The sequence below is a fragment of the Pongo abelii genome, chromosome 3, assembly GCF_028885655.2.
Source record: "Pongo abelii isolate AG06213 chromosome 3, NHGRI_mPonAbe1-v2.0_pri, whole genome shotgun sequence".
Lineage (NCBI taxonomy): Eukaryota > Metazoa > Chordata > Mammalia > Primates > Hominidae > Pongo > Pongo abelii.
In genome coordinates this window covers 125115780-125143569 of record NC_071988.2, presented here as the reverse complement: position 1 = coordinate 125143569, position 27790 = coordinate 125115780, and the positions used below count along the sequence as shown (strand labels likewise).

The window sequence follows — 27790 nt, the reverse complement described above, 5'->3', positions numbered from 1 at the left end:
CTAGATCAGTATGAAAATTTTCTTGCTTTCTCATTGATCTGTATTGCCAATTCTCTTCTTGGTGCTAATACCAAGAAGATTGGGTATTGTTTGCTGCGTCCTCACCTTTAATTTTCCTTCATGGCCCTCAAAGCCTCCTTTGGACCATCTGAATACATCTGACTCAACATGGGCAAGAGAAATGCCGCAGTTTTCCAGACCCTGTTTGGGCACAAGCCATCAAGTCTCTTTTCTCTTTTATAATAGTAAGAGCATGCTTTTGCACTGGAGTCAGGCTAGTATAATAACCTCCATGTTTCCCATGATAGTTTCTCCCATCTCAACATCACTGAAACTTTCAATATGTGGAGGACAATTGTTGTCTGTTGCCTCAACTAGAATGGCATCGTATTTCTCAAAATTAATCCCAGTGTTGCCTCCAGAAAAGAGTTCCTGTTCCAAGCATTCACTTGGTGGGAATGGTTTGGACTAATCATCTTCATCTTATTTGTCACACCAGTGACTGTTTTCACCACATGCTAATTTGCCAAAGCCGCTTCTGTCACCATGGCTGCCAGTGCCATCATAATCACTCCATCCACGATTATCAAACCTTCCCCTTGATCCACTTCCATGATCTCTGAAGAAGCTAGACTTAGTGCTTGAAGCATCAGGAGATTCAAAACTGCTGTAGGCATCCTTATCTTTGCTAGAGCACCACCCTAAACTGTCTTTATGGTAGAATCCTTAGTAGCTGCTCTGTTCCTTAACGAAGAGGGATAGAGCGCCCTTTGCTGGCTGTACTTCCCCCAATCTGATTGTCCGAATAGGCCAGGTCTAGGCCAGCAAACTGCTGGTCCAGCCCAAGCACGTTTTCAATCACCACATGACTTATCCCTGAAGAGTACCCAGGAGTCTTCCACTGCTGAGCTAATATGTTTGTTTCACCGCGAAGGCCCTCTCATGAAAGAACTGTGGCTCTATTTTATCTGTCTTTAACAGAAAATATGTGAAAGAAGGCAAAACAACTATGTTCAGTTTAGTAAGAGTTGTTAAAAGTTAACATTTACTTTGTCAAATATAATTTATTATCTTTAATCAGCCTCACACCTCATATTACCAACTTAAGCATTTAGTCAGTATTTTAAAAGTCATACATGGCTTATTAAACACAACTTAATGAATTAGAGTATTATCCCAATCTTATAAATGAAGAAATTAGAACAGAAATTTTAAGCATCTTGCCCAAACTACAATTTGCTACTCATGAAACTAAGCTTTGCATCCAGGTAGTTTGACTCTAGAACCTACCCATGGCTTTAACTAGTAGTTTCTGAGATGCAGCCACATGAACTTGAAGTAAATGCTATGTTTATCCATCTATGACTGTCATAATAACCCTAGGAAACAAATAATTGTTTTGCATTCTGAAGTTTTAATCTTTAAAGCGTAGATATTATGCATTTTGTGTAGTAGTTTTGAAGTAGATGAACTACTACCTATAAGTGTTTTTTTGTTGTTGTTGTTTTGTTTTTGAGATGGAGTCTTGCTCTGTCACCCAGGCTGGAGTGCAATGGCGTGATCTTGGCTCACTGCAAGCTCTGCCTCCCGGGTTCACGCCATTCTCTTTCCTCAGCGTCCTGAGTAGCTGGGACTACAGGCGCCCACCACCATGTCCGGCTAATTTTTTATATTTTTAGTAGAGACAGGGTTTCACCGTGTTAGCCAGGATAGTCTCGATCTCCTGACCTCGTGATCCACCTGCCTCGGCCTCCCAAAGTGCTGGGATTACAAGCGTGAGCAACCACCTGGCCCACCTCTATGTGTTTTAAAGCACATAGTGTTTTCAGAGAAGAGGCTGATCAGATGAATGCTTAGACATTGTATGAAGCCTGGTTACCATGATCAATTAACCCCAGTCCTGGTTCTTATTCTAAGCCTTAGGGTGTCCCAGTATTGATTCCAAATTAAGATAGTTAAGCAATATTAACAAAGTTCCCAAGAAACTGGAGAAAATATCAGAATACTAACTAGTATACTGTCTTCCTACATGGAAAGACAAATTTGAGAACATATGAAAGAATAAGTATTATTATATAGTCATTTTCATTTATTTATTTTTTATATCTTGTTCCTTGGATAAAAATTCTAATCTATGCCTGACAGACTTGATTAATATTGCATCTATCCTTGATGAATCTATCTTGTTGAACCATCAAAATGCAAATTAACCTCCAGTTACATTTGTGAACAAATGATTTCACTACAATATAATAAATTATCAAAGAATATATATATAGAGAGAGAGAGTGCCATGAGAGCAGGTTGGGGAGAGGACCTCTGCCTATCTCAAAGAATTGTGAGGAAAGAAGAGATAAACAGGGCATAATTTTCACAAAGAGATGCTTGAGCTGAATCCTAAAGAATAAATACAGATTATCTGAAGAGGAGAAAAAAGGCAAGCACAGAGAACAGAGTATGCAGGAACAAGGAAGCCTAAGTAATACACAATTTTTTTTCCACTAACTGCTAAATAACTTTCGAAGTTAAGAAAGCTAATGGTATATCATTAGGCACCAATAAAATTATCTTGAGATTTGACAATGCCAACCGAAAAATTTCTTCTGCAAGGCAGAGCCAGTTACCTTTTATAATATCAATTTAGATTCACACAAATAAAGACATTCTCATGTCTTCCTCGCATTCTTCTCAGGTTCTCTCAGCCAGCCATCAAAGCCATTTGACTGGACACTAATCTGATTACAAATGATCAAAGCCTTTCCTAACTGTAACACATCAGATCAAACTTGGTGTGCAGTGTGTTTCCTGAATCATTATTAGCAATGAAAAAAAAAATTTTTTTTAATTTCTACTATATACACAAGCTAGTACATAACATTTTGACCCAGCAATACTAATGCAGTCATTTTTATTTCAGGAAGGCTTTTGATGAAATATTCAGCTTTGTTTTATTACCACAATTTTTAAAGCAATGTGCTCAGTTCATGTCTGCGACTTACCACTTCAGTTCAGAGAGGGAAATGTGGGAAACAATAAGGGTCAAGTATGAGTGGAGAGATAAAGGGCTTGAGGTACAGGGAGGGAAGATATAAAGAACTGAGTGACACCGAAGTTCAGAGTGAGGGGCACAGTTGAAATGAAGATTATGTATGGAGTGTAGACAATCCCCTGTCTCAGAACATTGTCTACTGCTGGTAAGTAATTACTGATACTCAAGACCACGGAATGACAAAAAGAACTCAGAAGCATTATTCCATTGACAAAATATCTTCCCATGTTTGTTAGTCATTAATATTTTTAAAGTATACGCAGTGCAAAAATAACAACAAAAGTAGATAAAATTTTGCTATGAAACTATATATAAACTAGTGTAGCTTTCCTGAAATAAAACTATTTTTATGTAGATATTACAGTTTGATGTTCAATGAGGTTTTTTTAAACAGTGAAGTTGAGCACAGAAGCAAATAAGTTAAGCAATACTAATACTTTAAACAGAATAATTTCCATTTCAATGATCTTATCCTATACATAAGGTAATTTTTTAATTGAAATGGATTTTGTCCTTATCCCTACCTTTGAATGAATCCCTTCCATTTCCGCTTATGACTGAGAAGAGAAAATCAAAGGAAAAATAGAATCGAACAGTAGTAAACATTCCGAAGTAAATGTTTTCATCTGTAACAAAAATAAAAATAAAAAAGAAGAAAAAAAGAATTAATAAACTGCCACCTCCCTCAGAAAAAACCCTCTGGTATTTATTATTATTTTATTTTTATAATTTATTGTTCTCTCCCTTTACACCAGGGCTTGTGCCAAGCACCAGAAATACCATGAAGAATATACTGAGAAGATGACTTCATAGAATTTATAGTCGAGTAAAGGAGATAGTACTCAGATAATTACATGAACATGGAATGCAGATGCACTGAAGAGTTGTAAAAGGAAAAATCAGGATAAGAGTGCATTGCAGGGAAACATAAGCCAATTTATGAGACCAGGGAGACTTTCCTAAGAAAGGGACACTTAAGAAGAAACCTAAGGTGATCCTAAAGTTGAGATTATCCAGAAGAAAAGAGATTATGTTTCTAGACAGAGAGAAAAGTATGTGCCAGTGCTCTGAGATGGGAGCTTGTCTTGTTTGTGAAACTAAAAGTAGGTTAGCAGGGCCCCAGTATAACCAATCATGGAATGTGCCATGACAGAAAGGCAGGGTCATGGGGTGCTTGTTATACTCCTGCCTATGACCATAAGCAATTGCACTATTGGATAGAAAACAGCTCACAAAATCTTACATTGACCTGTGAAAGGGAGATGAGGCCAATTTTCTATGGAATTCTGAGCTTATCAGTTTGCCTTTGATTCCATAGGAGATTATTTTTTACATAGTGCGATTAACAGGAAACAGTAACTAGAGGCCACAGACCAGCAGACACCACTAGTTTCAACTAACTATAAATAAGTACCTACCAAGAACATCCAATTTCCCACAACTCTACAGAGACTCTCTTGTCAAGGTTATCATGTTGTAGGTCTGATGATTACTTACCTTCCATGACAACTCAGCAGCATTTGTCAGAAATAATCACTTCCTTCTTGGAATGCTTCTCTCGGCTCATAACACTTCACCTTCTTGGTTTTCTTCCTACCTCAATGGCTACTCTTCCAAGTCTCCTTGATGCTCGCTTTCCTCTGCTCCAACTCTCAGTGTTGAAATGCATCTAAAGCTCAACCCTTTTCTCTTCTCTATCTACACATTCTTCTACTCAGTCCCATGATGTTAAATGTCCTTATCTCCTAAATCTTTACCTCCAATTCTGATCTCTCACGGTTTCAGACTTACATATACAACATGATGTCTCCGCTTCGATGCAGTCTTTACACAGTCATCTAAAATGTAACATGGCCAAAGGGACCTTAATTTCCCCGACGTAGGGTAAGACCTAAAATTTCAAGTGCTGCCTTGACATTTTTTAACTTCACAGGGCCCGAAAGGCCTATCTGTGAGTTCTCTTGCTGTCGCCAGATATGCCCCTACTCAGTAGGGAAGGTTCTCTGCCCACCTAGTTCTTCTGTCAGCTGTTGCATTCTACCGTGTCCTCAACCTAACAGGTTTCATCTCCCGGCCAACCCATACAACTACTCAAGCAAGGCAGTCCAATCCTTCTGCAGGAACCAGGGGACATCTCACCCTCCCATTACTAACAAAGCCTGCCTCCTACAGCCCAGTTCACTCAGCTCCTGAGTGCAACACCTGTGTGGCCCTTTACAGCATGCAGTGTGTTGTGGCTGGATGATCTCATCTGTCCAGTGTCAGGTGTTGTGTGCTTGAACATCTCCTACAATTTTGGGCATGAGATTCTTCCTTCACCGATGGGATGAATAGGAAGTGGTCATAAAACCCCCAAAACTAATTTTTCCTCTGATCTGCATCTTAATACGTGGTGCTATCATTCAATAAGCTGTTTAAGCAGATAAATTCTTTCTTATCTTTCTCTCTTACCCACATCTAATCAATCTGAAAGCCTTTTCAACTCTGCCTCAAAACCATAATCCCAAACTATCTGCTTCTCTCCATCTGCATTACCTTCTATGTTTACCTAATGTTCTCTCTCATCAGAATTGCTACAGAGACACCCTAACTGAACTCTCAGCCTTTACTTTTACCATGAACAATTCATTGTTTACATAAAAGACATTTTTTAAAACTCTAGTAGTTTTCCATTACACTTAAGATATGAATTCTTTCCCTGACTTATAAAGTCTTAAATTATTTAATTCTGCCTGCCTCCTTAACTTATCTTGCCTTATGCTCCACATCACCCTCATTTCAAGCACATTCAACTTCTCGTTTCCCTAGAACAGGATAAACTGATTCTCATCTTTGGCTTTTTACACTAGCTGTGTTTTCTTCCTCAAAAGAGCCTTCTTCTTACCTCGTTATGGCTAGTTAATTATTATCATTCAGATCTCAGTTAAAACAAGAGCTCCTCTTAGCTGTATGTCCTTATCTATATCATATCACCTTTTAATCTTCTTCATACATTTATTGCCATCTGTTATCTGTTTATTTACTTACTCATTTACTTGATATTTTTGCCCTCTACCAGGCTGGAAACAGGAGAGTCAGTGCCTTGATTGGCTTATTCACCACTGCAATATCAGTATCTACAGCCATGCTAGGCACATAATGGGAAATTAATATATAATGGCTAAAAGAACAAATGAATGAATTAAACAAAGTAATGCAATAATTAAAGCATAAATTTACGATTTATATGGGCCATTATTCAAATCCCATTAGCTATTTTGTGGAGATATTAGGAATTAAACTAGATATAATGAGTTTTAAATTTCTAAACATCTCCTGGAATATACTACCTACATAATAATATAAACTACTATCAAACCATTCAGTTGGCTTCTCAAAAAAATCAGGAGACAACACAGAAGAGAAAAGTAAAATTAGAATCATCAACTCAAATTCACTCAGATCACTTAATTGCTAGACAGCTTTTTTAAAAAAAAAAGATTGAACAGAAATTGTATAACTTCCTTTTCAGCATCTAGTTCAAAATCTATTTGTTAAATAATAGCAAAAAAAAAATCTATAAATAAGAAGCATGTAAGAGATAAAGTCTTCACAATTTATTTGACTAAGTTGTAATCTTATTGGCTATTTTAAAGCATATCTCTCAAACTAGGCTGAAGGCTCACTACAAGTGTGTAGAAATATACGAAAGTCATGGTACCATTCCTCATGTCAAGGTGCTTGGAATCGCAGTAAACCAACTTAATATGCAATTTTTAAAAGCTGAAACAGAATTTAACTTGCCTTACGCTTTTGAGCTGTTATACAAATGCTATACATTTTACATTTTTGGAAAATAATAGTCTCTGACAGTTATTTGTATTTCTGTGTGGTCAGTGATAATATCCCCTTTGTCATTTCTAATTGTGTTTATTTGGATTTTATCTCTTTTCTTTTTTATTAGTCTAGCTAGTGGCCTATTTTATTATTGTTTTCAAACACCAACTCCTGAATTTATTGATCTTTTGAATGGTTTTTCACATCTCAATCTCTTTCAGTTCAGCTCTGATTTTGGTTATTTCTTGTCTCCTGCTAGCTTTGGGATTGGTTTGCTCTTGGTTCTCTAGTTCTTTTATTTGTGATGTTAAGTTGTTAAATTGAGATCTTTCTAACTTTCAGGTGGGTGCATTTAGTGCTACAAATTTCCCTCTTACCACTGTCTCAGCTGTGTCCCAGAGATTCTGGTATGTTTTATATTTGTTCTCATTAGTTTCAGGGAACTTCTTAATTTCTGCCTTAATTTCATTATTTATCGAAAAGTCATTCAGGAGCAGGTTTTTAATTTCCATGTAATTGTATGGTTTTGAGCAATTTTCTTAGTCTTGATTTCTAATATTATTGCACTGTGGTCCAAAAGAATGGTTGGTATATTAGTTCTTTTTTATTTGCTGAGGATTGTTCTATGTCTGGTTGTGTGGTCAATTTTAGAGTACGTGCCATGTGGTGATGAATGTATATTGATGAATGAAGAATGTATATTCTGCTGTTTTGGAGTGGAGAGTTCTATAGGTGTCTATCAGGTCCATTTGATCCAGTGCTGAGTTAAGGTCCTGAATGTCTTTGTTAATTTTCTGCCTTGATGATCTGTCTAGTCAGTGGGGTGTTGAAGTCTCCCACTAGTATTGCGTGGGAGTCTAAGTCTCTTTGAAGGTCTCTAAGAAACTGCTTTATGAATCTGGATGTTCCTATGTTGGGTGCACATACATTTAGGATAGTTAGATCTTCTTGTTGAATTGAACCCTTTACCATTATGTAATGCCCTTTTGTATCCTTTTTGATCTCCGTTGGCTTAAAGCCTCTTTTTTCTGAAATTAGGATTGTGACCCCTGGTTTTTTTCTGTTTTCCATTTGTTTGGAGATTTTCCTTCATCTCTTTATTTTAAGCCTATGGGTGTCATTACATGTGAGATGGGTCTTCTGAAGACAGCATACAATTGGGTATTGGTTCTTTATCCAGCTTGCTACTCTGTGCCTTTTAATTGTGGCATTTAACGCATTTACATTCAATAACATGTATCTAATAAACTTTTGTTAACAAGAAGAAGAAAATTTTATTATGAAACATGATTTTCTCCATGGACTTGTGTATAACACTTAAATAAAACATTTATCAGAAATAGGTATTGAGCATTTTTCTCCAAAATTATTCCCCTTTACGCTATCCCCAATGTATAACATATAATATATGACAATAGAAAGTGCTTGATGATTTTAGGTTATAAGAGTATGTCAAGTCCAACAACTTATCATCAAAAATAAAATTCAACATTGGACTCAAGACTTTAACATTTAAAAGCAACTGCTTTGAACTTCCTTTTCTGTGTGAGATCTGAAATTTTTACGTTAGTTTAATGATATATAGTACTCCACTGTATGTATATGCCATACTTTTAACTATGGTGATGGGAATTGAGGTGTTTTTAATGTGAGCTATTACCAACAGTGATGCTATGAAATAGTCTTATACTAGGTTTTAGATGCATAGGTCATAGAGTTGTAGGAAATATGCATGTTCAGCTTTAGTAGGTATTGCCAGTTTTCAAAAGTGGTTTCAATAATTTACACTTCCACTAACACCATATGAGATTCCATTGGCTCCACATCTTCAATTACTTTTGTATTGCTGTAATTTTCTATGTTAGCCATCTTATCAGGTGTGTAAAAAATTATATTGTTATTTAAATTTGTATTTTACTGATGACCAAAGCTGAGCACCTTTTAAAGTTGCTCACCTTTTAAAACAAGTATTGCACCTTAAGGTTGATCACTTTTTAAAACACTTATTGTATAAGGTTACTCACTTTTTAAAACACTTACTACACCTATTGCATTTGATGATCAAAGTTGAGCACCTTTTAGATGTTTATTGGCCATTTGGAGCTATTCTTTTATGAGCACTTAAGATTTTTGCTCATTTTTTAAAAATTGGATTACTTATTTCTTCTAATTGATATGTAGAATTTTTTATATATGTTTTAAGTATGAATGCTTTATCAGTTATATACATTTAAGTATAGTCTTCCACTATGTCACCTGAATTTTCTGACATTTGAGTGATATCTTTTGATGAACAATAGTTCTCAATTTTAATGTACTACAATTTACCAATCTTTTCCTTTATGGTTAGTAGTGTGTCCTCAAAATAAACAATTGCCTATCCAAAACCCATAAAGATATTCTCCTTGGGTTTCTTTTAGAATATTCCTTGTTTTACTTTTGACATGTAGATCTACATTCTGTACAAAATAATCTCTGTGTATAATGTGAGATAGGTATCAAGATTCATTTTTTGCACATATTTAATTGCTTGAACATCATTTATTTAAAAGACCAGCTTTTCTCCTACTGAATTGAAGTGGCATTTTATTTTAAATCAGGTGGCAGTATTAAGATGTGCAGGTATTTTTCTGGATGCTATTTTATTACATCGGTCTGTTTGTTTGTGTTTCATTATCACAATGTCTTGATTACTGTAACTGTATAGTAAAGTACTAATGTGTTAGTGAAACTCTTCCAACTCTTTTCTTTTTCCTCGTAAAGATTGTCTTGACTATTCTGAGTTCTACAAAGTTTTGAATTAGCTTTGCATTTTCAACAAGTAAATCTGATCAACTTTGAATGAGATTGCATTGGATGTAAGAATAAATTTGAGCAAAGTTGACATCTGAACAATATTGAGTTTTTAATTTACAACCACTATATATATGTCCATTTACTTAGGTTTTCTCCTATTCTCCCCAATAATGGCTGATACGTTTTCTGTGTAGAAGTAATTAAATTATTCATAATACTCCATTTCAGATGCTATATTGATGATATGAATTTTAAATTTTATCCTGTCTCCTCTGGTATATAGAGAAACACAATTGATATGTGTATGTTGATCTTGAATCTGGATGACTTGCTTCTTCACTCATATGTTCTGAAAATATGTCCATAGATTCTTTAGGGTATTCTACAAACAGCATCAGTCATCTGCAAATTGTGACAATTTCATTTCTTCCTTTCCAATTCTTTAACATTTCATTTTTCTCTTGCTTTTTTTCTTTCTCCATGTCTTATTTATTTATCTTAAAATATCTAATTGACAAATAAAGATTGTATATATTGAAGTTGTACAACACGATGATTTCATATACATATACATTATGCACTGATTGTCCCAATCAAATTAATGCATCCATGAGTACTCATGTTGTACAAGAGATCCCTAAAACTTAATTATCTTATAATGAAAAGCTTATACCTTTAATAAACTTCTCCCATTTTTCCTCACTTGCCAGCCCCAGACAACAACCATGCCACTCTCTGTTTCTACAAGTTAGACTTTCATAGATTCCAAGTATAAGTGAAATCATTCAAAATTTGCCTTTCTGTGCCTGGCTAATTTCACTTAACACAATGTCTTGCAGGTTCATCTATATTGTCACAAATAGCAGAATTTTCTTCCTTTTTATGACTGAACAATATCCCCTGGTATATACCACATTTTCTTGATCCATACATTCAATGATGAACACTTCGGTTGTTTCCATATATTAGCTATTGTAGATAAGGCTGTAATAAACATGAGGGTGTAAATATATCTTCAAGATACTGATTTAATTTATTTTAAATATAAACACAGAAGTGGGATTTCTAAATTATATAATAGTTCTATTTTTAATTTTTTAAGGAACCTCCATACTGCTTTCCATAATAGCTGTACTAATTTGCACTCGTACTCAAATATATGAAGGTTCCCTTTTCTCCACACCTTTGCCAACACTTGTTATCTCCTGACATTTTTATATTAGCCATCCAATAGGCGTAAGATGATATCTAATTGCATTTCTCATTTTAATTTTTCTGACGATTAATTATGTTGAGCATCTTTTTGTATACGTGTTGGCCATTTGTATGCTTTGGAAAAATGTCTGTTCATTATCCTATGCTGATTTTTTACAAGGTTGTTTGTTTTCTTGAGTTGTGTGAGTTCCTTATACATTTTGGAGATTAATCCCTATAAGATACATAGTTTGCAAATATTTTCTATAAGTTGCCTTTTTATTTTATTGTTTTCTTTGTCATGCAGAAGCTTGTTATTTTGATGTAGTCTCACTAGTTTACTTTTGCTTTTGATATCTGTATTTTGGATATTATATTAAAAGAATCATTAATAAGACCAATGCCAGAAGGCTTTTTTCCCATATTCTAGGAGTTTTTTGGTTTCAGGTCTTATATTTAGATCTTTTATATATTTTGAGTTGATTTTTGTGTATGCTATAAGATAAAGTTTCAATTTTATTCTTTTGCATGTTGATAATTCAGATTTTTCTGTGTCCTTTATTTAAGAGAGTTTCCTTTCTTTGTTGTGGACTTTTGGCACCCCTGTTAAAGATTAGTAGACCATATATGCATGGGGTTATTTCTGAGCTGTCCTTTCTGTTCCATTAGTTTATGTGTCTGCTTTTAAGCCAGAACGATACTGTTTTGATTACTATAGCTTAGTAATATAGTTTGAAAATTGGGAGTGGAATGCCTGCAGCTTTGCTCTTCTTTTACAAGATTGCTTTGGCTATTTGGAATCTTTTGTGGTTCCATGTGGAGTTAAGGATTGTATTTCTATTTCTGTGAAAAATGCCATTGGAATATTGATAAGAATTGCATTGATTTGTAGATCACCTTGGGTAATATGGACATTTTAATAATATTAACTCTTCTTATTCATGAAGATTAAATATATTTCCATTTATTTGTGTCTTCTTCAATTTCTTGTATCAATATCTTATAGCTTTCAGTGTACAGACCTTTCAGCTTCTTCACTAAATTTACTTTTAAGTATTTTATTCTTTTTCATGTGTTTGTAAATGAGATCATTTTCTTAACTTCTTTTTCAAATAGTTCATTGTTAGTGTATAGCTATGCAACTGATTTTTTGTATTAATTTTATATCCTGAATATCAAAACCAGATTAAGATGCTACAATAAAAGAAATTACAGGCCAAAATCCCTAATGAACATAAATGCAAAAGACTCTCAACAAAATATTATCAAAGCAAATTCAACAGCATACTTAAATGATCATACACCATGATTAAGTGGTATGCAAGGATGGTTCAGCATCACAAATTAATAAATGTGGTGAACCAATTGACAGAATGAAAGACAGAAAACATATGATCATCTCAATAAATGCAGAAAAAAATTATTTGACAAACTTCAACATTATTTTATGATTTAAAAAAACTCTCAATAAATTAGGTACAGAAGGAATGGGCCACAAAATAATAAATGCCATTTTTGACAAGCCCTCAGCTAATATCATACTCAATGATGAAAAGCTGAAAGCTTTTCCTCTAAGATCAAGAACAAAACAAGGGTTCCCACTCTCACCATTTCTATTCAGCACAATGCTGAAGGACCTACCTAGAGCAATTAGACAAGAAAAAGAAACAAAAGGTGACCAAATTGGAAAGGAAGAAGTTAAATTGCCCTGTTTGCAGATGACATAATCTTACATACAGAAAATCCTAAAAACTCCACCTAAAAAAGCATTTAAAATAAACAATTTTTTTGCTATTTTTTTTTTTTACTAAGAATTCTAGCAAAATGCTGAATAGAACTACAGTACGTACAACATACAAAATATGTGTTAATTGCTTGTTTATGTTACCAATAAAGCTTCTGGTCAACAGTAGGCTATTAGCAATTACGTTTTTGGGGAGCCAAAAGTCATATATCAGTTTTTAACTGTGCAAGGGGTTGGTGCCCCAACCTCCACGTTGTTCAAGAGTCAACTATAATGATAGTGAATTATTGTTTTGCTCCCATTTCAGAAGAGAGGGTTAAAATCATCATTGAACATACTGTACAGGACCCTTGCAATTACATTTCACCCACTAAGTTAATGGTCCATTAGCTTGTAATATATATGGTTATCACCAGTTCTTTTAACGGTTAGCCTAAATATTATAATATTCATCCTTGACTTATTAATGTAGTATTTCTAGAGAACACAGAGATCTTATCTTAATTTCATTTACCCCAAAGCTGAATTTGGTGATGAAACCAGGCACTTCTGATGGCTGAGGAGAGCAAAATTTCAACTCGACAATCACAGATGACTGCTGAAACAGATACAACCACAGAGGCAGAAATCTGATTGCAAGGAACCTGAACTCCCTGACTTGAACACCTGCAAAGGACAGGAATTGGAGCCCTTAGGTACACTACTCTGCACCCAGGAGTTACAAATCACTAACACTCTGAACTGTGACTTTTCTGGTGCCCCATTCAGATGTTTTATATGATGTATGTGGTTTTTATTTGCTCTGTGGGCTTGCACAAGCCACCCTAAGACCTTCATGGTAAAATTTCTATCCTGTCTCAAATTGACAGTTTAAACCCTTAATAAAGCCTTATATTTTAAAGCACACATACACACACACACACACACACACACACAAATGGACATTTACCCCACTCCTGCTTTTGTGCTATTGTGGTCTTGCATGGTATTTCTTTTTTGTTGTTTTTCTTGTTGTTTTCACTGTCATACAGATATTTATGATGAAAACAGAATCAGAGTCTAGCCTTCCTGACTTGAAGTACAAGGTTTTAGGGGTTTTTTATTTGCCTTTTGTATGTTTTTTAAAAAATTATTTGTGTTTTTAATCGACAAATAAAAACTGTACACACATATGCTTCCTGATTTATAATGGGGATACATCTGAAGAAACCTATTGTAAGTTGAAAATAATGTAAGTCAAAAATGCACTTAATAAACCTAGCTTACCAAACATCATAGCTTAACCTAGCCTACGTTAAACACTCGTGGAACACTTACATGAGTCTACAGTTAGGCAAAATCATCTAATACATAGCCTACTTTCTAATAAAGTTATTAGAAAGGATTTTTATTCAAAAATCAAAATATGGTTTCTACTTAATGTTTTTTGCTTTCACATCATCGTAAAGTTGAAAAATATAGGTCAAGCCATTGTAAGTCAAGGAATGTTGGTATATCGTAATGGTGTACATGTTATTTTGAAATATGTATACTTTAATAGCTATATTGAGCTAATTAACATATGAAATACCTCACATTCTTATCATTTATTTGTGGTGAGTAGATATAAAATCTACTCTTTTAGCAATTTTTAAATATACGATACACTGTTGGAAGGGTTTCCAGCTAAGTTAGTTTTCTTTCTGAACAGACATTTATCACTAACAAGTGCAGAAATTCCCTGTGAACAGGGGAAGCAGTAATGCTTGACAATAAAACTCAGATGTAAATTTAGAATAAAAAAGGGCTCATGGTTGACTTCTTTGGGCTATACTTCCATAATCTCTCAAAAAAAATTAAGGTATTGTCCTCTGGAGTATTTTGATGTAAAATTTTAGGAAGACTTGATAATCTGTAAAAGTTGTAGGCTTGAGATCCTAAGATCTGTATCTAAATTCATGTATTCTGCAGAAGTTTACTTAATGACTCCAGGTTTATTTTTCCTTACTAGTGAGGTAAATGTTGTAATATGCATCTACCTCACAAAGGTGTTGTGAGAATTCAATGATATATTATTTATAAAGAAAGTATTGATTACCTTCCTTCTGTCCCAGTAATAGATCACAACAAGAGATTATGAAGAGGCCATGGCCACCATGTCATTCTGGAGAGAGACAGAATAAAACAAAGAAGGTGATGGGGTAAAGAGCAGTCGCCTGCTATATATTGTCTATTTTGTTTATTTTTGGTTTTTTACTTACCTTTTATATTTATGCCTTGTATGTACAACAGGATTATAAGCAGCTTGAGTCCAGTGAATATACCATTTCATTTTGCTATCCTTCACTGCACTTAGCTTAGAGGAAATAATCACAGCTTATTATTGATTAATTAATTAATAGATGAATGGTGAACAGATGATTATCATCCCAAGAAATGGGATTTTATTAATTCTGAGCAACTAGGAAAGTTTTTAACTACAGAGAAATATTGACATGGGCAACAACTTCATCATACAGCAAAAAGTCCTTTTTTTTTTTCCTTTTTTGAGACAGAGTCTTGCTCTGTAACCCAGGCTGGAGTGGAGGACAGTGGTGTGATCTTGGCTCACTGCAACCTCTGCCTCCTGGGTTCAAGCGATTTTCCTGCCTCAGCCTCCTGAGTAGCTGGGACTACAGGCATGCACCACCACACCCAGCTATTTTTTGTATTTTTAGTAGAAACGGGGTTTCACCATGTTAGCCAGGCTAGTCACGAACTCTTGACCTCAGGCAATCCGCCCACCTTGGCCTCCCAATGTGCTGGGATTACAGGCATAAGCCACCATGCCCAGCCCAAAAATTCTTTTTATTTATTTTTTAAAAAGATATTGCCAAGTTTGAGAGGGCAAAATGATTCATTTTACAACTGTGACTAGTACCAGATCACAGATAACATACGTATAAAAAACTTGCCTTTGTGGTAGTAACAGAGGCAGTTGGAAGAAAGAAAGTAGAGAAAATGACCAGCTGTTGAAGCTTTTATCACCACTTTGTTCAAACATACACTAGAACAATTTGGAATGGTATTAATTTTCAACTAAAACCTGTAATGCAGGATCTCAAGAACTGTTACAGAAAGACTGAATAAATATATATGAGAAAGAGCTCTATAATTTAATTATATTACATATTAGAGAAAGAGCTCTATATCCCAATATAACATGTGATTTAGGCATACCTCTCTCCTAGAAGAAAATGCAATTCAAGCAGTAAATTCATCATTTCTTTTTCAGTGGGTTGGGTGGACTAGCTTACACTAACTTTCAAAAACTCAACTTTTGACCAAAATTCTGCAAAGAAGTTTTATATTATGACTCAAGATGTGCATGTTAATGTGCTTATTTTGACAGCAGCCTCTCTACAAGTCTCCTAACTTAACCTTATGGGAAAACGCTTCCTACCACTAAGGGCATCTACTTGATTACTGATACTTTGATCATGCAGCTTTGGGCATACCACTTGATAGAAATTTGAAGAGCAATTATATTTTTCAAAAAGAGTTTTGAATAATGTTAAGATAGATTGCATACATGACTATCAATTCTTCCCTTCTCATCAAAGGAGAGAGTCTGTTTATCCAGCCTTTGAATCTTGATCATTCACATGACTTGCTTCACCCAATGTAACTAATAAGCGCAATACAAGCAGAGGCTTCCCAAGAATTCGGTTTGTTTCTAATGCTTAGAAGAAGGATGGTGTGTGCCATATTTCTGCATTTAGAACTCACATGGTGATATGTGTGGCCCAGTTGCTCCTCTTTCATCTCAGGCAATAACCAGACACGGGACTGAAGCCATCCAGGACCAGCCAGCCCTAGCCAATACACAAGCTGATCACAGATGCATGAGTAAGCCTAACTGAGACCAGCCAAGACCAGCCTAGAATAGAACTGCTCAGCAGCAATAAAAACTAAATAAATTGTCACCTTAAGCTACTTTTAGAGCTATTTGGAAGTGTATTTTTGTGCAGCAAACATTTACTAGCAGATAAAGTGGCGATTGTTTATCTTTGTTTTATTGATGTTTTAACGAAATTGTTTCTATTAAAAGGAAATATCTGGTCTTTGTCATGTTAAATCAAGTTTAGCCTGAAGTTGCCTCCTTAAATTTGCGGCACAACCCCCACCCTGCAATACTTCAAATTGTTTCACCTTTTTTGACAGAACCAAGGTATATCTTAAATGTACTTGATTGATGTCTCATGTCTCCCTAAAATGTATAAAACCAAACTGTGCTCTGACTACCTTGGGTACATGTTCTGAGGATCTCCTGAAGGCTGTGTCACATGCCATGGTCACTCATATTTGGCTCAGAATAAATCTATTCAAATATTTTATGTAGTTTGACTCTTTTCCTCAATAGAATTCATCATTTAACCAGTTAAGTATTTTGAGGGGATTAAATACAAGAGTTTTGACAGGGAGCTGAAACAATAGTAGTTTCATCAAAAGTTGATTCTTGGTGCATGTATGTTTTCTATTATAATGAACACAGGTAATAATGATGCATATGTCTTTACCCAGATTAGAGAAAGGAAGAGAAAAAATAAAAATTTTGGAAATGAGATAAAAAGATATTGATCTCACTGATGTTTCTGAATCTAAGACTGAACTCAATTATTAGTTGTATTTACTGCTTATTAGATTTACTAAGAAAGTTCTTTAAGGCACTTACAGCCCTAAAATTATTTGCAATATTCAATAGCAAGGGACTTAAATACAGTCCTGATTACTCCATCACAAAATGCCAAAAACAATTAGGACCTTAAATGAACTACCCAAATAGGTTTAAGATATCACTCAGGCCATAAAAATGTTCTTAAAATTAACATCACAAAATAGCTAAATGACATATCAGAAACAAAAGCAAAAAAGTCACCCTAATTCAAGGCAATTACTTTAGCAATTCAAAATAAAATGTTAAAAGTGACCAAAAAACAAATGCAAAATACTTTAATGACTTTAACTGGCTGTATAATTTCCTCATCACTTCACTTGGCAGAGTTAAGATGGCATTTAACCTAAAATCACATCATTAAAAAAAAACCACACCATGATGCTTTTCTTAATATGCATTCTCAAATTAGCATACAGAGAAAAATGAAACTATAATAGAGATGTAAATTTAATTCCTATTTAGGTCACCAGACATTTATTAGCCCTACCACAGGTTAATACACATGCATTTGCATCCATTTCTAAATGCTAATTATGTGACCTCAGAACACTCACTTATGGGATTCATTTATTGAAAAACAAATCCCTATGATTTGATCATAGAATAACTTTTAGTGTCTAACTTTACATAGTATATTACAGCTTTCAAAACATTTTTATAAAAAGTATTTTGTTTACAGGAATTATATATCATAGATATTAATGTGTATATTTTACATTTAAGCAAGTTGGAATTCATAAGGTTGAATTATTTGAAATGTACAGATAGTAACGAATATTTAAAATACATTTTTAAAAATATGACCCAGAAAACTAGTTGGCATTTAAGATATATAGGCATAGTATCTATCTTACATGTATATTAGGAGTGGACAGTTTTCAAAGATTAGAAGCAAACAGTTGTCAAGCAAGGATCTGATTTTTTCTTTTTTTTTTTTTTTTTTGAGACGGAGTCTTGCTGTCACCCAGGCTGGAGTGCAGTGGCGAGATCTCGTCTCACTGCAAGCTCTGCCTCCCAGGTTCATGCCATTCTCCTGCCTCAGCCTCCCGAGTAGCTGGGACTATAGGCACCTGCCACCACGCAAGGGTCTGATTTTTGTAAGACTTGTGGGAAAGAAAGATAACAGACGGTTTCATTGCAAAGACATAAAACTGAGAGGTGACAGCATGCTGGCAGTCCTCACAGCCCTTGCTGGCTCTCGGCACCTCCTCTGCCTGGGATCCCACTTTGGCAGCACTTGAGGAGCCCTTCAGCCCACTGCTGCACTGCGGGAGCCCCTTTCTGGGCTGGCCAAGGTCAGAGCCAGCTCCCTCAGCTTGCAGGGAGGCGTGGAGGGAAAGGCTCGAGCAGGAAACAGGGCTGCGTGCGGCACTTGCAGGCCAGCTGGAGTTCCGGGTGGGTGTGGGCTTGGTGGCCCACACTCGGAGCAGCCAGCTGGCCCTGCCGGCCCTGGGCAATGAGTGGCTTAGCACCTGGACCAGCGGCTGCAGAGGGTGTACTGAGTCCCCCAGCAGTGCTAGCCCACCCGCACTGCCCTCGAGTTCTCACTGGGCCTTAGCTGCCTTCCCGTGGGGCAGGGCTCTGGACCTGCAGCCCCCCATGCCTGAGCCTCCCACCCTCTCCATGGGCTGCTGTGCGGCCGGAGCCTCCCCAAAAAGTGCCACCCCCTGCTCCACGGCGCCCAGTCCCATCGACCACCCAAGGGCTGAGGAGCATGGGCACATGGTGTGGGACTAGCAGGCAGCTCCACCTGCAGCCCCAGTGCGGGATCCACTGGGTGAAGCCAGCTGGGCTCCTGAGTCTGGTGGGGATGTGGAGAACCTTTATGTCTAGCTCAGGGATTGTAAATACACCAATCGGCACTCTGTATCTAGCTCAAGGTTTGCAAAAACACCAATCAGCACCCTGTGTCTAGCTCAGGGTTTGTGAATGCATCAATCCACACTCTGTATCTAGCTACTCTGGTGGCAACATGGAGAACCTTTGTGTCTAGCTCAGGGATTGTAAACGCACCAATCAGCACCCTGTCAGAACAGATCACTGGGCTCTACCAATCAGTAGGACGTGGGTGGAGCCAGATAAGAGAATAAAAGCAGGCTGCCTGAGCCAGCAGTGGCAACCCACTCAGGTCCCCTTCCACACTGTGGAAGCTTTATTCTTTCCCTCTTTGGAATAAATCTTGCTACTGCTCACTCTTTGGGTCCACACTGCTCTTATGAGCTGTAGCACTCACCACAAAGATTTGCAGCTTCACTCCTGAAGCCAGCCAGACCACGAGCCCACCGGGAGGAAGGAACAACTCCAGATGTGCTACCTTAAGAGCTGTAACACTCACCGTGGAGGTCTGCAGCTTCACTCCTGAGCTAGTGAGACCACCAACCCACCAGAAGGAAGAAACTCCGAACACATCTGAACTTCAGAAGGAACAAACTCCAGATGCGCCACCTTAAGAGCTGTAACACTCACCGCGAGGGTCCGCGGCTTCATTCTTGAAGTCAGTGAGACCAATAACCCACCAATTCCAGACACATTTTGGCGACCCAGATGGGACTTTCACCTATTGCCAAGCGGTGAGACAATCGCCGAGCAGTGAGACCATCGCCTATCGCCGAGCAGTGAGACAATCGCCTATCACCAAGCAGTGAGTACCATCGGACCCCTTTCGCTTGCTATTCTGTCCTATTTTTCCTTAGAATTCAGGGGCTAAATACCAGGCACCTGTAGGCCAGTTAAAAGTGACTAGCGCAGCCATGGGACTAAAGACACAGCTGTCAGGCTTTCTGGGAAAGGGCTCTCTAACAATCTCCGACTCTTCGGAGTTGGGACCGTTGGTTTGCCTAGAACCAGCTTCTGCTTTTCCTGTACTTCTGGGCTGAGCCAAGGGTCGACAGAGAGGAAAGCCATGCAGCTCCAGGGTCCCGACAACATGTTGGTTGACCCTGCGGCCATGAGCAGAACTCTCAAGAGCATGTCGCCCAAGAGACTCGCCCATCTATCCTATCTATCCTGACCCTCGCCCTCTGGGTCCTAATGCCTGCCAGACAAACTTCCTCTCGCCTCTCTTCTCTGAGGTTAGACCCGCTTCTAAAAATTGCTACCTGTCTCTGGTGCTTTTCTAGTTTCTCCTATAAGAATGATTTCTAGTGTAAACTCCAGGACTCTGTTACCTTCTTTAGGTACCCAGGCTCGCCAATCAGAAACACACAATTTTTGCCCAAAGACCCGTTGTAGAGGGGACTACCTGGAATTTTAGGACCCCTCCTCAGACTAATAGGCCTAACAAAAGCTATTCTTGAAGCTAGGATATGGGGAGTCTCAGAAATTGTATCCTTCCTATTCATGTAAGTGAAGACAAAAGCTGTCACTCTTCCAGCCCTGGAGATCCCTTCCCTCCCTCAGGGTATGGCCCTCCACTTCATTTTTGGGGAGTAACATCTTTATAGGATGAAGTAAAGTCCCAATACTAACAGGAGAATGCTGAGGACTCTAACAGGTTTTTGAGAATGCGTCGGTAAGGGCCACTAAATCTGATTTTTCTCGGTCGGTCCTCATTGTGGTCTAGGAGGACAGGCAAGTGTGCCGGTTTTCGAGAATGCGTCAGTAAGGACCACTAAATCCGACCTTCCTCAGTCCTCCATGTGGTCTGGGAGGAAAACTAGTGTTTCTGCTGCTGCGTCGGTAAGTGCAACTATTCCGATCAGCAGGGTCCAGGGACTGTTGGGGGTTCTTGGGCAGGGGGAGAAACAAAATAAACCAAAACCGCAGGCGGTTTTGTCTTTCAGATGGGAAACACTCAGGCATCAACAGGATCACCCTTGAAATGCATCCTAAGCCATTGGGACCAAATTGACCCACAAACCCTGAAAAAGAGGCAGCTCATTTTTTTCTGCACTATGGCTTGGCCCCAATATTCTCTCTCTGATGGGGAAAAATGGCCATCTGAGGTAAGTACAAATTACAATACCATCCTGCAGCTTGATCTTTTCTGTAAGAAGGGAAATGGAGTGAAATACCTTATGTCCAAACTTTCTTTTCATAGAGGGAGAATACACAACTATGCAAAGCTTACAATTTACATCCTACAGGAGGACCTCTCAGCTTACCCCCATATCCTAGCCTCCCTATAGCTCCCCTTCCTATTAATGATAATCCTCCTCTAATCTCCCCTGCCCAGAAGGAAATAAGCAAAGAAATCTCCAAAGGACCACAAAAACCCCCGGGCTATCAGTTATGTCCCCTTCAAGCTGTAGGGGGAGGGGAATTTGGTCCAACCCGGGTACCTGCCCCTTCTCCCTCTCTGATTTGAAACAGATCAAGGCAGACCTGGGGAAGTTTTCAGATTATCCTGATAGGTACATAGATGTCCTACAGGGTCTAGGGCAAACATTTGACCTCGCTTGGAGAGATGTCATGCTACTGTTAGATCAAACCCTGGCCTTTAATGAAAAGAATGTGGCTTTAGCTGCAGCCTGAGAGTTTGGAGATACCTGGTATCTTAGTCAAGTAAATGATAGAATGACAGCTGAAGAAAGGGACAAATTCCCTACTGGTCAGCAAGCCATCCCCAATATGGATCCCCACTGGGACCTTGACTCAGATCATGGGGACTGGAGTCGTAAACATCTGTTGACCTGTGTTCTAGAAGGACTAAGGGGAATTAGAAAAAAGCCCATGAATTATTCAATAATGTCCACCATAACTCAGGGAAGGGAAGAAAATCCTTCTGCCTTCCTCGAGTGGCTACGAGAGGCCTTAAGAAAATATACTCACATGTCACCTGAATCACTCAAGGGTCAATAGATTCTAAAAGATAAGTTTATTATGCAATCAGCTGCAGATATCAGGAGAAAGCTCCAAAAGCAAGCCCTGAACAAAATCTAGAGACATTATTAAACCTGGCAACCTTGGTGTTCTATAAATAGGGACCAAGAGGAACAGGCCCAAAAGGAAAAGCGAGATCAGAGAAAGGCTGCAGCCTTATTCATGGCCCTCAGACAAACAAACCTTGGTGGTTCAGAGAGGACAGAAAATGAAGCAGGCCAATCACCTGGAAGGGCTTGTTATCAGTGTGGTTTACTAGGACACTTTAAAAAAGATTGTCCAATGAGAAACAAGGTGCCCCCTCGTCCGTGTCCACTATGCCGAGGCAATCACTGGAAGGTGCACTGCCCCAGAGGATGAAGTTTCCCTGGGTCAGAAGCCCCCAACCAGATGATCCAACAACAGGACTGAGGGTGCCCAGGGCAAGCGCCAGCTCATGTCATCACCCTCACTGAGCCCCGGGTATGTTTAACTATTGAGGGCCAGGAAATTGACTTCCTCCTGGACACTGGCACAGCCTTCTCAGTGTTAATCTGTCCTGGACAACTGTCCTCAAGGTCCGTTACCATCCAAGAAATCCTGGGACAGCCTGTAACCAGGTATTTCTCCCACCTCCTCAGTTGTAATTGGGAGAATTTGCTCTTTTCACATGCCTTTCTTGTTATGCCCGAAAGTCCAACACCCTTATTAGGGAGGGATATATTGGCCAAGGCTGGAGCTATTATCTACATGAATATGGGGAACAAGTTACCCATTTGTTGTCCCCTACTTGAGGAGGGAATCAACCCTGAAGTCTGGGCATTGGAAGGACAACTTAGAAGGGCAAAAAATGCCCACCCAGTCCAAATCAGGCTAAAAGATCCCACCACTTTTCCTTATCAAAGGCAATATCCTTAAGGCCTGAAACTCATAAAGGATTACAGAATATTGTTAAACATTTGAAAGCTCAAGCCTTAGTAAGGAAATGCAGCAGTCCCTGCAACACCCCAATTCTAGGAGTACAAAAACAAAACGGTCAGTGGAGACTAGTGCAAGATCTTAGACTCATTAATGAGGCAGTAATTCCACTATATCCAGTTGTACCCAACCCCTATACCCTGCTCTCTCAAATACCAGAGGAAGCAGAAAGGTTCATGGTTCTGGACCTCAAGGATGCCTTCTTCTGTATTCCCCTGCACTCTGATTCCCAGTTCCTCTTTGCTTTTGAGGATCCCACAGACCACACGTCCCAACTTAGGTGGACGGTCTTGCCCCAAGGGTTTAGGGATAGCCCTCATCTGTTTGGTCAGGCACTGGCCCAAGATCTCGGCCACTTCTCAAGCCCAGGCACTGTGGTCCTTCAGTATGTAGATGATTTACTTTTGGCTACCAGTTTGGGAGCCTTGTGCCAGCAGGCTACTCTAGATCTCTTGAACTTTCTAGCTAATCAAGGGTACAAGGTGTCTAGGTCGAAGGCCCAGCTTTGCCTACAGCAGGTTAAATATCTAAGCCTAATCTTAGCCAAAGGGACCAGGGCCCTCAGCAAGGAATGAATACAGCCTATACTGGCTTATCCTTGCCCTAAGACATTAAAACGGTTGCAGGGATTCCTTGGAATTACCGGCTTTTGCTGACTATGTATCCCCGGATACAGCAAGATAGCCAGGCCCCTCTATACTCTAATCAAGGAAACCCAGAGGGTAAATACTCATCTAGTCAAATGGGAACCAGAGACAGAAACAGCCTTCAAAACCTTAAAGCAGGCCTTAGTACAAGCTCCAGCTTTAAGCCTTCCCACAGGACAGAACTTCTCTTTATACATCACAGAGAGAGCTGGGATAGCTCTTGGAGTCCTTACTCAGACTTGTGGGACAACCCCACAACCAGTGGCATACCTAAGTAAGGAAATTGAGTTCCTAAGTAAGGAAATTGAGTTCCTAAGTAAGGAAATTGAGTTCATTTGGGGTTAGTTGAACCCCAAATGAGTTCAACTAACAACATCTACCGAGGACCCCTGGACTGACCTGCTGGCACTTCCCCTGGCCTAGAGAGTTCCCCTGTGAAGGACACTACAAGTGCAGGGCTGCTTCTTCACCCCTATCCAGCAGGAAGTAGCTAGAGCGGTCATCGGCCAAATTCCCAACAGCAGTTGGGGTGTCCTGTTTAGAGGGGGGATTGAGAGGTGACAGCGTGCTGGCAGTCCTCACAGCCCTTGCTCACTCTCAGCACCTCCTCTGCCTGGGCTGCCACTTTGGCAGCACTTGAGGAGCCCTTCAGCCCACCGCTGCACTGTGGGAGCCCCTTTCTGGGCTGGCCAAGGCCAGAGCTGGCTCCCTTAGCTTGCAAGGAGGTATGGAGGGAGAGGCGCGAGCAGGAAACGGGCCTGTGCGCGGCGCTTGCCAGCCAGCTGGAGTTCCAGATGGGCGTGGGCTTGGTGGGCCCCACACTCAGAGCAGCCGGCCGGCCCTGCCAGCCCTGGGCAATGAGGGGCTTAGCACCTGGGCCAGCAGCTGCAGAGGATGTGCTGGGTCCCCCAGCAGTGCCAGCCCACCCGTGCTGCACTCAATTTCTCACTGGGCCTTAGCTGCCTTCCTGCAGGGCAGGGCTTGGGACCTGCAGCCCCCCATGCCTGAGCCTCCCACCCTCTCCATGGGCTCCTGTGTGGCCCGAGCCTCCCCGATGAGTGCCACCCCCTGCTCCACAGCGCCCAGTCCCATCGACCACCCAAGGGCTGAGGAGCACGGGCGCATGGCGCGGGACTGGCAGGCAGCTCCACCTGCAGCCCCAGTGCGGGATCCACTGGGTGAAGCCAGCTGGGCTCCTGAGTCTGGTGGGGACGTGGAGAATCTTTATGTCTAGCTCAGAGATTGTAAATACACCAATCAGCACTCTGTATCTAGCTCAAGGTTTGTAAACACACCAATCAGCACCCTGTGTCTAGCTCAGGGTTTGTGAATGCACCAATCGATACTCTGTATCTAGCTACTCTGGTGGGGCCTTGGAGAACCTTTGTGTCCATACTCTGTATCTAACTAATCTGGTGGGGACATGGAGAACCTTTTTGTCTGCTCAGGGATTGTAAACGCACCAATCAGCGCCCTGTCAAAACAGACAACTGGGCTCTACCAATCAGCAGGACGTGGGTGGGGCCAGATAAGAGAATAAAAGCAGGCTGCCTGAGCCAGCAGTGGCAACCTGCTCGGGTCCCCTTCCACACTGTGGAAGCTTTGTTCTTTCACTCTTTGCAATAAATCTTGCTACTGCTCACTCTTTGGGTCCACACTGCTTTTATGAGCTGTAACACTCACCGCGAAGATCTGCAGCTTCACTCCTGAAGCCAGCCAGACCACGAGCCCACCGGGAGGAAGGAACAACTCTAGATGCGCTACCTTAAGAGCTGTAACACTCACTGTGGAGGTCTGCAGCTTCACTCCCGAGCCAGCGAGACCATGAACCCACCAGAAGGAAGAAACTCCGAACACATCTGAACATCAGAAGGAACAAACTCCAGATGCACCAGCTTAAGAGCTGTAACACTCACCACAAGGGTCCGTGGCTTCATTCTTGAAGTCAGTGAGACCAAGAACCCACCAATTCCGGACACAAAACTACTCTAGATAGTTTAAGCAAAAAGTAATCTAATAAATTGGGTTTTCCAAATTATTGAAATTCCTTGAGAACTAGTCCCTGGGCAGGCCTGGAGAAATGACTCCAGGAACAGCACTACAGAACTCACCTGCCCAGTGGCAACAGTGCCTAGATTGCTCTTCTCCATTATCCAGCCAGTGTTCCAGATTAGCCGGAATACTTCACCTCTGGGAAGACTTTGCAGAACCTCCAGATTTATACCACCTCTATAACCTGTATAATATTAGTACAATGCATATTATGTTCTATTTTACTTACAGTCAGCCCTCCTTATCTGTGAGTTCCACATACATGGATTCAACCCAGAGTAAAATGAAAATATTTGGGGAAAAAATTGATGTTTGTGTCTGTACTGAACATGTAGACTTTTTTCTTGTCACTATTCCCTAAATAATACAGTATAACAACTATTTACATAGTATTTACATTATATTGGACATTATAAGTAATTAAAGATGATTTAAGTATATGGAAAGATGTGGGTAGGTTATATGCAAATACTGTGCCATTTTATATAAAGCACTTGAACATCACAGATTTTGGTATCAATGAGGGGTGCTGAAACCAATTGCCTGTGGATACCAAGGGACAGCTATGTTTGTTTCAATGTGTACCTCTCCTTCTAAACTCTGTTCTTAAGCATATAGTATCTTTATAACTATATACCTAGTGTCTATCACATACCCTAAGCTGTGGTAGGCCCTCAATAAATTTTATTGTTATAGGTAGATAAATAGACATGAATGGGGCAGGAGAAGGCTCTCCCTCCACCCACTAGAAATGTCAAGTGATGTTCGAAAATTGTCACACTGCCTCTCTAAAAATGATAATTCAGCAACCAGGGAGAGATGATCTTCTGATGATCCACACCTGTTAACATTAAAGTGTTATTAAAGGCAGACCCCAGAGAGAAGAAACTTCCTGGACATGCACATTAAGAGATAAAAATGGCAAAGTATGATCTTCCACGTACCCTCAACTGGAAAAAGGAAGAAAGCTTCAGATGGGCATATGTACACTTCCTAAACACACCTGCACATGCTCACTTCCCAAGGGTAGGGAGGGCTCTGCACATATGGGCAGCCCACCATAAGGGAAGAATCTTGGGAAAGAAGTGAAGCTATAAAAGTCCAAGGATCATGGTTGAATGGGACATTTGACTTTCTCTCTTAAACCTTCATGTGCCCACTTGGGTCTCTTCCACTGCACTTTCCTTTCTTTCCTGTTCTAAGGCCTTTTTAAATAAACTTCCACTCATGCTCTGAAACTTGCCTCAGTCTTGTTTCCTGCTTCATGTCCTTCAGTCAAATTCTTTCTTCTGAGTAGGCAAGGGCTAGAGTTGCTTGCAGAGGCATACAGATTTTCTACTGTTAATTTGTGGTAACTTAGATCTCTGCCACTGCTAACAGTATTAAATCTTTATTTCATATCAGTCATAATTTTAAACAATTTACATGAATTAATTTATTTAATACTCATCATTTCCCTGTGAAAGAGGTCTGTAAGGAAAATGGCTGTGCTTCAGTCAGGAGTAGGCCAAGGTAGACATCCAGTACAATATGACACAGCAGGCTTGGAGCCCAGGAGCACAACCCCATGCATTACATAGTGACCTTATGTGCCTGCCAGTGTTATCCCCACATTGTCTAGATGTCCATATAACTGGAAGGCACAACATTCCTGGCTTTTGCAAATGCAGTGAGCCCCTGGTGGCTGTACCCCTTAGCATTAACCATCCCTGGAGCAGATGTCATAATTGTAGAAATTTAAGTTACTGCCCTTGTGGAGCACAATGCTCAAGCCTTGAACAACACCTCAGTTGCCCTCGTTCTGTTAACAGATGAGGTTGATCAAACCAGGAAGTACTGCAGAACCATAAGTACTGCAGAACCGTATGGCCCTAGACATATTAACTGCTGCCCAAGGTGGCACCTTTGCTCTTTTGGGACCGCAACGTTGTACCTTCATCCTTGACAATCAACAAAACATAACGGCAGCTTTCCAAGGAGTTTCCCAGGAAATCAAGGCAGTTGAGAGCCTTACTCAT

General features: G+C 39.5%; 1 pseudogene; it reads right to left on the bottom strand.

The window, feature by feature from the left end:
• On the bottom strand, positions 1-27790 carry LOC100435744 (ATP-dependent RNA helicase DDX3X-like; annotated as a pseudogene).